The sequence below is a fragment of the Crotalus tigris genome, unplaced genomic scaffold, assembly GCF_016545835.1.
Source record: "Crotalus tigris isolate CLP2741 ecotype Arizona unplaced genomic scaffold, ASM1654583v1 scf7180000018759.1681925, whole genome shotgun sequence".
NCBI lineage: Eukaryota > Metazoa > Chordata > Lepidosauria > Squamata > Viperidae > Crotalus > Crotalus tigris.
Genome location: NW_024097185.1, coordinates 419,964 through 435,775, shown reverse-complemented (window position 1 = coordinate 435,775; position 15,812 = coordinate 419,964). Strand labels below are relative to the sequence as shown.

General features: G+C 37.5%; 1 protein-coding gene across 13 annotated transcripts in view; it reads left to right on the top strand.

Annotated features, from left to right (window-relative positions):
• The window catches only part of MAP4K4 (mitogen-activated protein kinase kinase kinase kinase 4), a 243,155-nt gene that overhangs the window by 73,693 nt on the left and 153,650 nt on the right, over positions 1–15,812 (top strand). The window lies entirely within an intron of this gene.

Below are 15,812 nucleotides of genomic sequence, written 5' to 3'. Positions count from 1 at the left end.
CAAGACGGCTGTGGTTTGCCTCATGAGTCTTTCAGTATCTCCTCCATGGAGGATTCCGCATGATCGAATCTCCCTCAGCCAGGGGACCCTACAACATCCAGAGCCACAGTGGCTCCAGTTAACCGCCTGGCACTTGAACGGAACCTCCTAACAGGGGAGTCTTATTCACCAGACATCATTAACACAATCCAGGCCTCAAGAAGGCCTACAACCAACAGAATTTACGACTCTATGTGGAGAAATTACTGTACCTGGTGCACAAGACAGCAGTTAGACCCCTTTAGAATTACCATCCCAAGGATCTTAGACTACTTGTGGGAGGGGCTTAAAAAGGGATTAGCATCCAACACAATTTGCAGACAGGTGGCTGCCCTGTCCACGATCCTCACGTATGGCAACTCTGAACCACTGGCCAAACACCCCATGGTGCGATCCTTTATCAAGGACGCAACTAACAACAGACCACCTGTGGTCCACAGATATCCCTCCTGGGATCTGTCCAGGGTCTCACAGGCCATTACCTCATCTCCATTCGAGTCTATCAGAACCTGCACCATACAGCTCCTGACACTTAAGGTCGCATTCCTGGTCGCCGTAACTTTGGCCAGACGCATTTCAGAGTTGGCATCATTATTAGTCAGGGAAGACCTTTGCATCTTCCACGCAGATAGGGTGATCCTATGCCTTATTCCACAGGTTGCAGGAGGTGGTGCTACCAGACTTTTGTCCTCAGCCTTCCCATGAATTGGAACGCAAATGGCATACTCTAGACGTTCGCAGGGCCTTAAGGCAGTACATAAAGTTCGCAGTACTTAAGGCAGTACCCTTCCGCAAATCTGAGGCCCTGTTCGTATCCTTTCAGCCTCACTCAAAGGGTTGGAAGGTCACTGCATCCACAATTGGCAGATGGATCAGAAATTGCATAGCAGGAGCATATCAAGGGCAATCGCTCCCTGTTCCTAACTGAATCACCGCCCATTCCACTCGCAGCACTGCAACATCAGCAGCGTGGGTGACTCAGGCACCGATTGAGGAAATATGTAGGGCAGCGACGTGGGTGTCGCCTTACCCTTTTATCAGACACTAAAAGTTAGATAGGTTCGCATTGGCGGAGGCCTCATTTGGCAGAAGGGTCCTCCAATGCGTAGTATCAGAGAGTGGGACACAGGCACAGTCGGCTTCCCACCCACAGGGACAGTGAAGTTTTGGTACGTCCCATTGGTGGATTCTCTACTTGTCATGCTGGAGAAGGGGCATTGTCTTACTTGAACGCCTTTTCTCAGCATGACGATGAGAATCCACTCCCACCCTTAGGGCCTGTCAGGTCCTGTGTCAGGAAAAATTGAGCCAATACTTTTGAATCATAGCCAACAACTGCGCCTCTGTCGAGACTAGGTTCCTGGTCCAGGGAGTGAGACGTGGCAACTTGGCTGACTTAGTCTATATGGGCAGAAGACGAAGCTAACCCATTGGTGGATTCTACATCGTCATGCTGAGAAAAGGCGTTCAGGTAAGACAACGTCCCTTTTATTTATTTTCCAGAATCTATTGATAGCTAGGAATTATTACCTCTATAAAATGCTCTTAAGAATATTTTAAGAGGTGAATGAAAATAACCCTAATTTTGTGGGGAAGAATTAATATTGTAAAAATAAGGTTTGTTTCCAGACTGATACATGTGTTGGTAAAAAATACCTAGTTTGATTCTACTAAAATATTTTTAAACAGATGGATAACTTGTTCATATTACAATATTATTTATGGCTACTGCCCTTTATTGAGCAATATTAAATAGTTGAGAAGTAGTTGACAAGCTAGGTTTTTATAGATGAATTAAATATTTCTTTACCTTAGACATATCAAAAATTTAGCAAGCCTATTCTATAGTTTGGACCAGTTAACCAGCAGTTACTAAACTGAAATAATTAAACATTTGGAAAAATGATTCAAAATGATAATGAGTTATCATTATCACTACTAGAGTAGTGTGGAAGAATTATCCCACCCAATGAAGTAAGAGGCTAATAAAAAAGATAGTCATATGATGTCATAGGAACTGCCCCACAAGATGAGTGACAAGGTTAAAAAGGTTAACATGACATAATGCATTCATTTCATTGGCTACTTATACATTATATATTACTATTTAAGCAAACTTTTGACATTGTTGCTGATAGGTTTTTCATAAATAATCATTAAACATTAATTAAGTTTATGGCTGTTTTCTTCTATGTTGTTATGGTTATTTCTGGAGATTTACAAGAATTTATGGTTATTTCTGGAGATAATGATGGACTTTCATATGCTACAGTTCATTTTTAGAGTTACCAAAAGACAGCTATTTCAGCTATTAGTTAATATATAAATGTAGTGTCCTTGCACAACCTGAATAATGACTATAGATGTGCCTGAAAAATTTTCTTCTCTAGGAAAGCGATGAAACTACTCTTAGAGAATAGAGAGCAATTTCTAAACATTATAAGAGAGGACTTCATACACCGTTACTACAGAGGCTTCTACAGAGCAGCATGATGTTGAAATCCAAACATTAAATATTTTCTTCTTCCTTAGAAGGAAGTCTTAAACACACCTTTTAAACTCTGCCTGGTAACATTCCATACAAATTTGCTCTCAAAATTAAGGTGCACCTTCCAGTTTTTTTTCTTGTTTAAATGTTCATATCTATATAGTCATTTCTAGTTGGTCAGAGATATTTGGGCTAAGGAAAATTATAAAATTTCCCTTCTCCTAAAATGTTTTTTTTCCTGCTCCTCTTTTACAGAAAGAAAATTCATCTGATATTATCATAATCAAGTTCCAGTTATCATATTTCATGCAGGATCTTTGATTCCCCCCAATTCTCTTTGTAGATCAGGCCTTAGGGATGTAGCCTGCAGAATAAATGGGTGTGAAAATCTATGTAAATACTGAGTGAGATAGATTCACTATACTTCAACATATAACTTCCAAAAACTATCCATAAAATAGAAGAAACCAGTGGAGCTCTATGTTTGCATCATCTTGGTGTGGCCATTTAATAAGTTTTTATAATGTGAGCTCATATCCACATTCAGAAATAACAAATCTCACTTTTTTTTTTACATTTCATCAATATCTTTTTTAAAAGATTATGGTAATTGTCCTTGGATTCTTACTTTTGAAATATATTTTGCAATTTCAGGCAAATAGCTGAAGAAGGTAGTATAAAAAAATTAAAGCATAGAAGAATTACAAATACAGGCAATGATTAACACAATGTTCTTTCGCACTTAAATTAACTGAATTCTGGAAAAGGAGAAGAATGTTGATTTTAGGATATCCACTTAGAGTGATTGTAGCATTTAATGAGAGTAGGAGTGAAATGAAATGACGTACAAAAAATACAAACCTTGTTGAGGCTTGTTTTCAGACCAATGCGTTAACAAAATATAGAGTCATAAGAGGAAATTTGCATCAAAAATTAAATAGGTTATAAGAGGTAATGAATACTTTTTTACACTTGTTCTGCTTCAGTACTCTTAATATACAATACTAAAAATATTTTTTAAGTTTTAAGGAATGGACATTTTCACAGCCCTCTTTGTTTGAACTTGGAATGTTCCTTTTTTTATTATTATTTTCCTTTAAGTAAGCATACATTGGGGTACACGTAATTGCTGAGTTACAACTGTAATGAACTCTGCTCATTACAACTATAACTTGTGACAGTTGTAATGTAGGTCAGTCACGTAACTGACCTGATTTTATGTCAATTTTTTTTGAACACCATGATTGTTAAGTGAACTCTTCAGTAGTTTTCAGTAAAACCATCATAAAACATGGTCACATGACTTTGGGATTCTACAAATGGCTGTACATGCAGTCATGTGACCATGGGAAGGAGTCTGACCATCAGAACTTTGAATCCGGGTTGTAAGTAGCCCCTGAAATTACGGACACTAAGCAAGCGGTCATAAATCCAAAACTAACTATACAGTTGTTAGCTTTAGGTATTTAAGAAATGGACAGAACAAAGGAAGGGAATGTGCCGGGACTATGTATTTTGTAGCTGGTGCAATAAATAAAAATATCAAGCCATATTGTAACAAAATTCATTTATCTTTGTTTTGTTAAGTTTATTTCTGCTGCTGGTTACCGTACTTTATAATTTTGACATGCTGGAGCATTTCCTTGCATTCAGTTTTGTTACTCAAAACTTTAGACTTTTCAAGCTAGTTTTCCACCAGTTTTATGTTCAGAGGAAGAGTACTAGTGAATTTCATAGTGATAATCTTGACAGTTCTATTTGTAAGATTCATAGGTTTTTAAGGAATTTTGATTGGTATTTGTTTTAGATGGATCTGGAAAAGCATCCATGTAAATTATAATACTAGATTTCCCTTTTTGTTACCAATTATACATATCATATAAAAGTATATATTGAACAATCTGTTAACTTTCTCCTCAGAAGAGATTGCAATATTTTTAGATTTGTTAGCACTTTTAGATTTGTTAGTATTTATGTACTCATTTATACATACAACTTATGTAGCCACCTATCTCACAGTGATACTAGGCAGTGAACAGAAGATTTAAAAACAAAAACGCAATACAAAATAAACCTACAGAACAAACAATATAACGTATGTGTGAGGATTAAAATACTCCCACTTTTAGTAGAAACACCAAAGCAAACAACCAACCAACCAACAGGGCACATTTAACTGCCCAGCCCAAAGCCCTAAGAAAACACCCAATTCTCCAATGCCTTATAAAAGATTAATAAGATCGGGGCCAACTTGATTTCTAGGGCAGGAACTGCAGGGCAGAGAAAGCACAGGTCCTATAGCCCATAAGATGGTACTCCTTAATAGAAGAGCTACCCTACCAGATCTGCTTGGGTATGCCGGGACAATTGGAGAAATGCAGTCTCACTAATAATCTGACATATGTGATGTAGGGCTTTATAAATAATAACCAGAACCTTGAATTGAACCCAGAAATCTACAGGAAGCCAATGGAGCTTTTGTTATTGTGCGTATACGAGTCTTTCACTAGATGCCACAAACTCAATGGTGGGATTCAAATATGTTAACAACCGGTTCTCTGTGTGGATGCCGCTTATGAAAGTCCATTCTGGGCTTGGGCAACAAAAAATTAGCTGCCGGTTCTGCCGAACTGGTGCGAACCTACTGAATCCCACCACTGGACAAACTCCTTTATTCTGGACAGTTGTAGCTCTTTCAAGAGCAGCACTATACAGAGACGATTACAGTAATACAATTGGGAAGTGACTGAGGCATGAGTCATTTTGAATAGGGTTTCCCAACCCAGAAACAGACATAATTCTCCTGAGAGGTAAATGTCTGAAAACTCTTCTAATTATGGCTGTTATTTATTTTGAGTTTAAGAGAATCCCCAAATTGCTCATCAGTTTTGTCTGAGGAAGAATAATCTCACTCAAAGCCAAAGGTATAGAAAGTGTCTGAATTTGGAGAGTCTCAAAACCCATACCCTTTGGTTTTGCCAGGTGGAATATAAGAGCATGTTCTTCCCTGTGCAGACCTTCACAGCCTCTAGACACTGGAAAAGAACCTCCCTGGCATCACAGGGTTAGCCTGGGCAGAGATGTATATTGATCTCATCAAAATATTGATAAAATTTTACTCCATGTCAAGAGATTATCACATTTAGCAGCTTCATTATAAGAAAAATATGGATAGAGAGACTAACCAGTAAGGGCAAATGGTACCAAGCTAATAACTGTATGCAAATAGAATGTGAGGATTAAAAATTGTGAGCTGTCCAGGGCTGCTGAAGATGGGTGGCCATTTAAATATTTTAAATAAAATGTTTTAGCAAAAGACTGGTAATAATTCAGATATCTTGGTGTTTAAAATTTAACAAGACATTCATACAATATATGGGATGCTATCCAACCCGAAGAGAAAAGTTTCAAAAAAGTTAATTTTTCAGTTACTTTAGGATTCTTGCTATTTTTGCTTAATGCTTCTATTTATTTATATTGAATTCAGAATACCATGTGATAAATGAGGGTGTGAAATTTCTGCATGGCCCATCACCTAGACCCAAACAAAGCTCTAGAACAGTGGTTCTCAACCTTTCTAATGCCGCGACCCCATAATACAGTTCCCCATGTTATGGTGACCCCCAACCACTTATACATCACCGGGTGCCAGGGGCGTGGCCAAAGAAAAGGGGGGGAAAATGGTGGACTGCCTTGTTTGGCGACCCCCGTGAAATGGTCGTTCGACCCCAAATGGGGTCCCGACCCACAGGTTGAGAACCACTGCTCTAGAAGGACATTTTTCAGAAAGACTATAAACCTGATTAATGTATATTAAAAGTACCATAATAATAAAAACCATGTAAAGCACAGAACATTAAAATAAATATTAATGTTAAAATCTTAAAATAGCAGGCAAATCCACTATCGATTCACTCACTCCTTTGATACAGTTTTAATTTTGACATGGTTGTCCAGATGAATACATATTCAACACTTGAGAATTCAGGAGATTAAACTTTTCAACTTAGCAACTTCTTTGCTATAAGCAACAATACGCTTAAAACCGCTAAGTTAAATGTTTGCTGAGATGCTTACTTTGTTCAACTGTTGCGATGATTAATTAATCTGTAAAAAGATATAGAGTTTGTTTTTCCATCTAAGTCAGCATCTTATCTTGTTTGAAATGAACCCAGAAAGGCATAATCTTTGTAATAATATTGAATTTAACCTGAGCAATAATATTTAGTTAAAATTACTTAGAGTTTGGGAAGAGAAATTCTATTATTGATATTATTCAAATTTTCAGCCGTAAGATATGTTCAGATATCGAAGAAAGCCTGTGATGAATAGAACTGTGGCCCATAGTGTTGAACCATTTGTTACCTCTTATCTCCTTTTGCATTCATCAAACATGTTAATATAACCAAAAATGCAGTTGCAAAGAGGACATCTATACCGCTGATAATCAGTAGTGTAAGATTTCTTAAAATATTCTAACACAGAAATATCATTTGTATAAAATCTAAAATTGCTTACTTTATAGTTAGTATGTGCAAATAAACTACATCAGTATAAACCTCAGTTTATACTGTAGCAATGAGTTATAAATTTCCCATAATGGCAATACATTTTATAGAGTAAACAACTGTTGTGCATGCTTTTTTTGTATATAAAATTCTTTAAATTACTGCATAACCTTATGCCATAACTGCACAAGCTAGGAACAAAAAATGTACATAAAGCATACTTCTGCAGTTATATTTTGGTAATTGCTTGACTTGAAATAATACAAATTGCCTTTGCCTGAACTGTGCCAAGCTCTTACTGACACAAGTAAATTGGATATGTTTTTTAAACTCATGCTTGAATTTATCAGTGCTAGATGTTAATTCCATCATAATTAGTTCAGCTTTTAAATACAACGTTTAAATACAGGCATTTAAATGAGGAATTAATATTTTACCCACCTTTTATGCTGTTGTCTCAACATGCATGAATTGTTGTAAAAGGAATTTCATACATGTCTCAACATGTACAAATGATTGTAAAAAGTTAACAAATATTTAAGCATTGAATTTATTGAATTAAACGTGACTAAAACCAAGTTATCTACTATGCAGTCGATATATGCCTGACATCAGCATCTGTGATTTCTAGTTTTTTAGCCAAAGGGCAAGAGAACATTGCTCTAAAGTGCTGAATTTAAATTATAATAAAAACATTTGAGTTGGATTCTTCCAGTTGATTTCAACTGTATGCCCCTAAACAGATGTGCTGCAGCTCTCATTTTATTTCAGTCATGATTGGCATGCAGGACTATAATAGAGATTTGATAATAGACTAATCTAACATATGGAGAGTGCACCAGATCTGGGAAGATTGCAAGAACATAGACTCATCTTCTAAAATGAATCACAAAATGTATATTGGTTTCATTATCTAATTCAATCTCTTCCTTTCAATAACCATTGTTACACCATGAATTCCATTTCAGAGCTAACAGCACAGTGGGTGGACTTCTGTTGACTGTGTTTTGATTGACCTTACAAATAATCCTGGAATTCTTTTTTCTATGATTTTGAAAACATAGTTTAAAATGAATGGAATCAGCAATGGGGTCAAAACCAGCCTACAACTAGTTCCAAATTTGAAAGGACAATGGAAATATATACATACCAAAAAGAAGGTGGAGGAAGAATCAACTTAATCTGAAAAACTGGATCTGTAAAATTTTCAAAAAAGAAAATGATGAACCTGGAGTGACTTCTTAATCACCAGTGGAAAAAAATATGCAAAGGTCATTACACATTAAAGCTAGATTTATTTTTATAGAAATTTATGTTCAACTTATTATTCAAAACTAATTCTTATAATAAGGAATCCAAAATTCTTACATTATCTTTGATGAGTTTAGATTATATTCAAATAAGAAGAGATCATGTGTTACCAATCTAAAAATATGCAATGTGCTTTTCTGAAACTAATTCCCAGTGAATCAGTATGAGTTTTGAATAAACATTGAACAATAAGGATTTTCAATTTATTTGGTAGGTGACTACTAAAATATCCTCCCAAAGATGGCAGGGAACCATAATTCTTCTTAATAAGATAATACAGTTGCAAAGGAGAAAAGAGTACAGTATAGTTAGTTATATACAAAAGCAGCCCATCATTTTGAATATAATGGGTAGGGGGATAAACTGCTGTAAAATGTCTAATTCAAGATGCAAATATTGTAAAGAAGAGAAAAACCGAAACTCATGCTTTTCATTACAGCCTTTGCTGCTGTCCAAAGTAGAGCAAGCAATTAACATTTCTTCTCCCAAGTCTTCCCATAAAATAGTTTTCTATATGAACAATTTATTCTTTATAAACCCTCTGAAGCACATACTAAGGACAGGGAATAAACCATAAAGACCAATTAACTTCATCTCCAGTGACAAATGGTTTAAAAGCATTATTTCTATACATAGAAGTAGGTGGAAAATAAAATTGTAAAACAGTTTATGTACATGTGTGCTTGGGCACTGCAATAATCTCTGTTAATACACAGTCAAAACAAATACATTACATGTTTATCTGAATGCGCATACCCGACATTAACAATGGTGCTTAAAAGTTAGTGGACTCTTTTGAAAACCCAATTAAACAAATGAAAAAATATTATACTTGTTCATTGATTTAACGAAAATGATCCAAAGCTTATATATTTCTGTGTTGAAAAAGTATGTAAACCTTTGCTTTTAGTAACAGATGTGCCCTCTCCCCACCCCCTCCCCGCCCCAAATGTTCCCAATAATTGTTGATTAGTCCTGCACATTCTTGGAGAAATTTTAGTCTATTCCTCCTTACAGAAAAGCTTCAGTTCAGGAGTTTGGGGAGGGGGGCTTCCTTGCATGAACTGTCTGCTTCAGGTTCTTCCATTTCTATAGGATTAAGATCAGGACTTTGATTTGGCCATTCCAAATGCTAACTTTCTTCTGATATAACCATTCTTTGGTTTATAAGTGGTATATTTTAGGCCATTGTCTTGCTGAATGACCCATCTTCCCTTGAGCTTCAGTCATGGACAGATATCCTGGCACATCATGCAGATTTTGCTGCAATGATTCAGAATTTATATTTACATCAATAATGGCAAGTCATCCTGGTCCAGAGGCATCAAAACAGGCCCAAACCATAATACTGCCACTATTGTGTTTCACAGATGCAAAAAGATTCTTATGCTGGAATGCAATGTTTCTGATTCATTTGTTTAAACTGATCTCTTTATCTAGTTTTAGGATATATGGACAACAGAATTTCATATTTTTAGTTATAGCTTTGCAGAAATGTTGGAAATTCCAAAGGATTCATGAACTTTTAAACATTGTATTTTGTTTTTTTCCTATTACCAATATTATAAAAAAGCAAAACAAAAGAAAAAATATTTTTGTGCCCAAACATAAGCTTTTAACAGACCTAATGTTATGTTCTTAACCCATAAAAAGATACCACCAAAAATGGATCTACTTGCTGCTTGTAATTATCATATTCTAAAAAAGCAGTTGCAGCAGGTGATACCCAAGGCTAATTTTTCTTGGAGAGGGGGAGGGAAGCTGGGCTTCCTTAGACAAGGAGACCTGTAGGATTTTAATGGCTGTTGTTAGAAGGAAAAGTTGAAGTAACATCTCAAAACAGGCAGTGACAAACCATCGCTGGAACCCTGTCAAGAAAGTCATCAGGACTTGAGCTTGATTTGAAGCAGATTTTGCTTTTAAAAGAGTATGGTCAGATAGTACAGTTCAAGAACATTATTGTATAGACCAGTGGTTCTCAACCTTTTTAATGCCGCGACCCCAACTGGTCGTAAGTCGAGGATTACCCAACTGGTTGTAAGTCGAGGAATACCCAACCAGTCGTAAGTTGAGGACTTACCCAACCAGTCGTAAGTCAAGGACTTTCCCTGCCCGGGAGCACCATGCATGCGTGGTGCCACCCCCTGCGCCGGCCGAGGTGTAGCTGGCAAGCGGCAGAGACGGAGCAGGCCGACCCCCGGCTGGGCCACCAGCTGGCCCAGCCCAAGGGAAGTAAGGCACCCACCGGGCCCCACGCGCGCCAGCAACCCTCCCTGCGCCGCCGGCCTCCCACCTCCCACCTCCTGTCTCTCTTTTACTTACATTTTTAGTAGTTGCTCAGCAGGGAGGGGTGGAAACTTTCAGACAGCCCGCCTTCGCTGCAGACAACTTGCAGCACCGTTTGCAGAATGGGACTTTTGGTGGGCTCAGCAGGGCAGAGACAGCCTGGACAATTCCTATTGGCTTTTGAAAGCCAACAGAATTAGACTGTATTCAAGAGAGTCTATTCTATTGGCTTTCAAAAGCCAACAGAATAAAAGGGAGTAGCACAGCTAAGGAAAAGGGGAAAAAATGGTGGACTGCATTGTTTGGCGACCCCCGTGAAATAGTCGTTCGACCCCAAATGGGGTCACGACCCACAGGTTGAGAACCGCTGGTATAGACCTTATCCAACAAAATGGTATGATCATATTTTATGATAGCAAAAAAGAGTTAACAATGCAAGAATCACATTTCCCCAGGATGACTTATAAGAGGGACCTGTGTTTCCTGCTTGAGCAAGGGATTGGGACTAGAACAGCGACCTCCCAACCTTTTGGGCACCAAAGACCAGTTCCATGGAGAGACATTTTTCTGCAGACCGGAGGGGGCGTGGTTTCGCATGCTGCCTATATCCTGCAGATGGAGCCAGTTTCTGGCATGCCAAGGATTGGTGCCTATCCATAGATCAGGGACCTCTGGACTAGAAGACATCGAAGGTCCCTCCCAATTCTGTTATTTTGGTATTCTGTTTGGGTTTTGTATCACATGTATCTTTTGTATTTGTCTTCCCAATTGCCTGGAACTTTGGTAATTTCTGAATACAGATGACCTAAAACTTCCTGGTCTGGATAATATGAGAGGCCATGAGGAATAAAAGTATGAAAAATGTAAGAATTTAAATAATATAAACCTATATAAGACCAAAGGCTTCAACAATTCCTTCTTGCTTAAACACTGGGATAGTTTATTAAAGAAAGTCCTCAGATTGCTTCTTCAATTTTCATATATTTGTGCACTCACAGTAACTTTTCTGGTTACATTTTCATCTGTATATAAGTAGTATTCAACTTAAAACTGTTCATTTAGTGACCATTCAAAGTTAAAACTTCATGATAAAAGTGACATGACCATTTTTTACATATACGAACATTGCAGCATCTCCATGGTCACATGATCAATATACAGACAATTGGCAACTGACTCATATTTATGACAGTTGCAGTGTCCCAAGATTATGTGATCATCTTTTGTGACCTGACAAGCAAAGTCAATGGAGAAACCAGATTCACTTAACAACTGTGTTGATAATTTAACAACTGTGGCAAGATAGGTCATAAAATAGGGCAAAACTCACTTAACAAATGTGTGTGTGTGTGTGTGTGTGTGTGTGTGTGTGTGTGTATACATACACACACACATAATACACAATGAACATAAAAAGTGTTATATGACTAACTAAATCTAGTTAAACCTATATGCTTATTGAATATTTTAAAATATTTTCTGCATATGTAATTAAAATGAAAACAGGCTTGTGTTAATTTTTTTTTTGTTTTTAAATTGATATTGTGTTGTCTGGAACATGAATGTTGCAATAGATACTTGTGGCTTAAGTATTGTGTGGGCGGATGACTGTATAAATTATCTTTTTCAGCTATTCCTATGATGATCTGGAAGATACTGCTCACTTTGAAGAGTCATCCAAAGATCAATAATATATACTGTTCCTCCTCTAAGAAACAGATGTTTAATCCAAAATTTCCCTACTTCCTGCAGAGTCCTATATCCCAAAGATTATAAATCACCATTTTAGTATAACAGGATTGTTTCCTTAGCCCACTCAAGTGTATGTTTGATCTTGTTCAGTCTCCTGTCTTTGAAAAAACTTTTAAGTACAGTTTAAGTACATTAGAGGACAGGAAGACCTGGAGGAACGTTGTCCATGGGGTCGTGATGGGTCGGACACGACTTCGCAATTAACAACAACAATAAGTACATTAGAGCAGTGATGACGAACCTTTTAGAGACCGAGTGCCCAAAAACTGGCCCCGCCCCTGCCCCACCTCCTGCCACGCCCCCACCCTGCCTGCTCGCAGGGCCACTCATCGCCTCCAGGGCCCATTGCATATCGCCCAGGCAGCCCAGCAGTGCCATGGCGGCCACACCCTCTGCCTATGCCCTGCAGCATCAACTGTGCATGATAGGGCGTGACAGCAGAGTCTCGTCTACGCTGCTTGGCTGCCATATCCTTGGCTGTACTGCTACACGTGGGCCATGCTCAGGGGCAACTCTCCTCCAGGGGGGTGGCTGGTGAGGAGGGGGTTGCGGGGGGAGGCAAGGCTGGGGCAATGGCATGTGTGCCCACACAGAGAGGGCTCTGAGTGCGCCTCTGGCACACATGCCATAGGTTCGCCACCACTGGTTTAGAGCCTCCAGTGCATATTGTTTATTCCTATTTCAGGCAGAAATATTACCAGCCTGTGACATTCATAGAAACCTATATTTTACTTTATAGTCTAATATTTTCTTTATTTTGTGAATTGTAAGCAATTTTTGTAAATTTCATTGTTTCTTTATAATTATTGTTTAACTTCAGATTGGAACAACTGTATATTATTAGCGTAAGCAATGTCTTTTTTCATTAGTGAAGACACATGCCATTTCCAGGCAAGAATTAAATAGGTTCATTGCAATTATTCTTATTTATGAGATATATTCTGGGAGCTAGATTTTATTACAATACTTGTAATACAAGTATTATTACAATACTTGTGATGTGTAGAAAAACTGCACATTGGGCTTACTGGAAATGGTGGAAGGAACTAGAATAAGAGGATAGCCAGCAGCAAGGTGTAATTTAGTGATGATGATTAGAAGATCTAAAAGACTAGGTTGGAACTCATCATCTTGGAGAAAATCTATGTGGTTGCTAAGAGTTCTACACTGACTTGATGGAATATAATCAAGCAATAAGGTTTAATATCTTTCTTCTGCACCTCCTCAATTTTTCTCTTGAGTTCTCTAGCTGGTGAGTTATTCTGAAATGGGAAGATTGCTATCTCATTTCACAGGAAATGGTTTAAGAATCCTTTTTAGCTCTGCCATCAGAATAGGTGGGAGGAAGTAATGACTTCAGGAGGAGCTGTCTCCACTGTAGTATAGTTGGCTTACTGTACTATTCTCTACCTTGGTTATGCACAATTGCAGAATCAGGCTCTTTAATTTTAATTTTGGCTACTGTTAAGGCACTGTACGATTGGAAAGCTGATGCCTTAGAGATGCAAACTCTTTAGGGGGATGGTGTTATTGAAACTGATAGCGTCTTCTAGCAGTAATCCCCAATCTGTTGCTTTGTAAATATTTTTGAAATTGCAGATTTCAATACAGATAATCTTCAACTTAACAGTTCATTTAGTTCAAAGTTACAACGGTACTGAAAAAAATTGCCTATCACCGGTTTTTACACTTACGACCGTTGCACCATTGTCATGTGATCAAAATTCAGATGTTGGGCAATGGATTCATATTTACGACAATTGCAGTGCCCTAGGGTCATGTGATCATCTGTTGCAACCTTCTGACAAGCAAAGTCAATGGGAAGCTAGATTCCTTAACAACTGGGTTACTAACTTAACTGCAGTGATTCTCTTAACAACTATGGCAAGAAAAGTAATAAAATGGGGCAAAATTCACTTAAAAATATTTCACTTAGTAACAAAAAATGTGAGTCCAATTGTGGTCGTAAGTCAAGAACTATCTGTATTCCCATTCCAAACGTCTGGAGGATATCATGGTAACAATGAAAGCTTTCTCAGTACTTTTGAGATAGTATAATTTGCTACAATTTTGAATATTTATATTTGAAAAAATAATATATTGAACCCCATTATATGACTACAGCAAGGTGGACATTTTAGAAAATGGATTTTTTTTTATAAAAAGTCCTGCCTCTGAAAGCCACAAGCAGCTAGATGTTCCCAAAACACTATGCCAAAAAATTGCATTATATATTAATATGAAAGACTGGTTGAAGATTGGAAATAAGATATTTGATTTGATGTATTAATATGATTTATCAACTCAAGATAATATATGTTAAGGCTTGGAGTGAGATAAAGATTGAGGAACAATTTTCCCCCTCTATATAGTATGGATTAGTTCATGGTTTGAGCAATCTGCAGATTATTGTATCATTTGGAAATTGTTCTTTGGCCTGAAGCAGAAGCAATAGCATCCAGGCAGTTTTATTTTTAATGTTACTGAGGAAAAGGTTTGTTGAAGATGGTAACATCACCTCATCTCAGAAATTAGAAGAAATTAAGAAAATGTGGCAGAAATTAAGTGTAGTGGCTTGTGCCAAAGATGTATGCTAGAACATTGATATCCTTTTTTAAAATTTCATATCTAGTAAGCTTGCTGTGGGTCTGTGTTTGGCTTCTTGAAGGTACAAGGATAATGCAAGATTTGGCTTGCTGAAGCTGTTACCTAGTGAAGAGCTGAAAAGAAGTTAACCTTTTTAAATGTCAGCTATTGAAAATGGAACAATTCAAGTGATAGAGCACTATTTGCAATTACTGCACTTAAACTGGAAGAAGTTGTTATATATTTTTAATGTAAAAATAACATTAGAACTCACTGATACTTGTGTCAAGTAGCTTATGACATCATTTAGTGTTATTGCCTGGCTCATACAAGCAATTTTTGTTATTAATTAAAAGAAGAAAGTTTGGTTTTCAACTGAAATTTTGGGATGGGGCAAGATATTTACAGACTGTTCTATTTTCTGGCTGTAATAGTTTAAGTGACATTTAGCTGAAAAGCACATTTGATCTGTAGCTGAGGAAATGATTTTGGGGTAGGGCTGCTTCTTTACTCTAGTTATGTTCATGCTACTTTCTACTTCAAAGTGACTGTAACCAATTCTTAGCTGTAAGATCACATAGCTTTACAGAACATTCTATTGCAACTGATCATAGGGAAAACAATGTAAGTATAAGAAATCTTAAAGAATCTTTATAGTAGAGGAAAAATAGAAGAAATATTTTCATCTATAGCAGGAGTGTCAAACTCAATTTCATTGAGGGTCACATCAGCATTGTGGTTGCCCTCGGGGCCGGGTGGGTGTGGCTGGGGTAGGTGTGGCCTACTGGGTGGGTGTGGCCAGCTCAGGACTGGGGCGGATCCAAGGGTCTCTGGCGGAGGGG